Raw genomic sequence first — 2,630 nt, 5'->3', positions numbered from 1 at the left:
TCATAACATACTGTGAAAGATTAAAAAGAGTAAGTTATGAAAGCTAAAAACACTATGGAAGTATTACCTCTAAAATGTGTCCATCTTGGGGGTGCCTGGGAGGCTCAGTCAGTTAAGCGTTCGACTCTTAATTTCAGCTCAGGTTCTGATGTCACAGTTTGTGAGTTTGAGCCCTGTGGCTGCCTGCGTGGGATTTTCTTTCTTTCCCTCTCTCTTTCTGCCCCTCCCCCCCACACTCTCTCAAAATAAATAAATCAACTTTAAAAAATAAAAATAATATATGCATGTTGATAAAATGGACCCTTAAATTATTATTACATAAGTACGCCTGAGTGTCTGTCATAATTAAAAACTTGTGGCTAAGAATACAAGATAATGACGGGCACCTGGCTGGCTCAGTTGGTAGAGCATGTGACTCTTGATCTAGGGGTCATGAGTTCGAGTGTAGAGTTTGTATGAAGAGATTACTAAACAAAAATCAGAAGAAGAAGAAGAAGACAACAGGATAATAAAAAATAATTTAAAATAATAAAATATAATAAAAATATAATAAAAAAATTTAAAAATGAACAATTTATTCTACCTAAACACTAGACAACTGTATCAATAACATTTTATGGCTTGCACTGAAGGACTCACCAAATTACAAATACAGCCCTTCTAGAATGTTAAAAACATAGTTAGGACTGGCCTGAAATGGAAGCACCCATGTACTCTTATCTGTTGATGTGCAAACAGTATGGTTATGTAAGGAGTAAAAAATCAAAATAATAGTCATTTTACATTATCAAAGTTCAGAGCATACTAAGAAATAACTCTGCCCCAGAGAGAGTTCTACATTCATTTACAACCCCTCTAACTGAAACTAGAATTGTCATCTTCTTTCCCTAACTTGCAAGTTATACCAAAGGCATGTAGTCAACTGGAAAACAAAGAGCACATCTCCTGACTGTACAGATTAAACCAATTTTAAGCATTTTAACATAAAAGCATATATCACAAGATGCACTGCACAGTATTATTCATACAAGGTCAAATTCTTACCTTTTCCTCATTCGGGTTGGCTACCACATATTGGGTACTTAAGGATCGGATCCATTGCTTTCCAAGTTGCCTGTCTGCTTACCATAAAATATTTCACTGAAAGTAAAGGGATCCCTTTCTTGAATGGTGGCAAGTGTGGAGAGTGCGCCACGAAGGTCTTGGGCACACTGTGAGAGTGCCTTGCGCTGCCTGCCCACCTCCAAATGCTGCACTCTGCCCCTCTATTGCATGTGAACCTTTCTACCTAATCCTATTATCACCAAGTTCTGCTTCTGCTTTTGTCTCTTAGCTAAAGAAGATGAGTAAGTCTTCAGAGGAAATGGTCTACTGTGGACAGGTGTTTGAGAAACCTCCCTGGAAGGTGAAGAACTGCAGCATCTAGCTGTGCTAGGACTTCTGCAGCAGCACCTACAACATGTACTGGAAGTCCTGGAACCTCCCCACTGCAGGTGTTGTCACCCAGTGCTACTGAAACATGGGCACCCAGCCCAAGTGCCTGGGCACATTCAATCCAGATCATGAAGATGTAGGAGATTGCAGCCAGCAAGTGCCGCTGAGTGGCAGTCAAGCAGTTGCATGACTTCAAGATCAAATTCCCACTGCCTCACCAGGTCCTACATCAGCAGCACAAGCCATGCTTAACCACCAAGAGGCCCAAAACTTTCTTGCAGATGCAGAGCCTCCCTGTCCCCAAGTTTGCCCAAATAAACTCCTTGGAAAAATCAGGATGCTAAGAAAGAAAAAGGGAAGAAAAGAAGGAAAGAAAGAAAGGAAAGGGAAAGAAAGAAAGAAAGAAAGAAAGAAAGAAAGAAAGAAAGAAAGAAAAGGACTCACAAAGAGAGCTCAGGTTCAAGATGGCAACCTAGGAAGATCCTGAAGTCATCTTCTCCCATAGACATAACAAATCTACAGCTACATATTGAATAATTTTCTCTGAAGAAGTTCTGAAAACTCGATGAACAATGCCTCCACAACAAAAGATAAAAGAGCCACATCAAGATAGGTAGAAGAGGCAGAGATGTGCTCCTGCTAAAATCCCACCTCAGCCCCAGCAACCCACAATCAGCAGGGACCTCAACAACATGAAACTTTTCCTTGAGGACCAAGAGATTCATGTCTCCACATCAGGCATCCCAACTCTTGGGTCCTGCATCAGAAAGATGAGCCCCCCAAATCTAAAACCAATGGGGATTATGCCCAAGAGAACCAAAGAACTATAGGAAACAGAGAACCTGCCCTTAAAGGACTCACACCTGCAAACTCTCTCACCCCAGGACCTAGCACAAGAGCAGCAGTTAGAAAAGCACCTATATCACATATGAAGGAGATCTACTTACCAATCTTAAAGCAAGTGCTGGAGAGCTGGAAAACCAATGGAACTGTCTCTGGGGATGGAAGTTCTGGCAGGCACCACTCTTGGATCTCATTCTACCTTGTTAATGTCAGCACTGGCAGGTGCCACTTTGGCAATCTCCCTCTAACCTGCTGGTACGCGTGAGCACACCCTCCCCCCGCACACACCACAGCCATACCATAGGCAGCCAGCCAGCCAGGCACCCCACATACCCAATGCTACAGCCCTGGCC

At 42.4% G+C, this 2,630-nt stretch overlaps 1 pseudogene; it reads left to right on the top strand.

Moving 5' to 3' along the window:
* The first annotated feature begins 1,167 nt into the window (after nucleotides 1-1,167).
* LOC115519837 lies at nucleotides 1,168-1,778 on the top strand (annotated as a pseudogene).
* The last annotated feature ends 852 nt before the right edge of the window (nucleotides 1,779-2,630 follow it).

This window comes from Lynx canadensis, chromosome C1 (assembly GCF_007474595.2).
Source record: "Lynx canadensis isolate LIC74 chromosome C1, mLynCan4.pri.v2, whole genome shotgun sequence".
Lineage (NCBI taxonomy): Eukaryota > Metazoa > Chordata > Mammalia > Carnivora > Felidae > Lynx > Lynx canadensis.
This window is presented reverse-complemented; position numbering and strand designations above follow the sequence as displayed.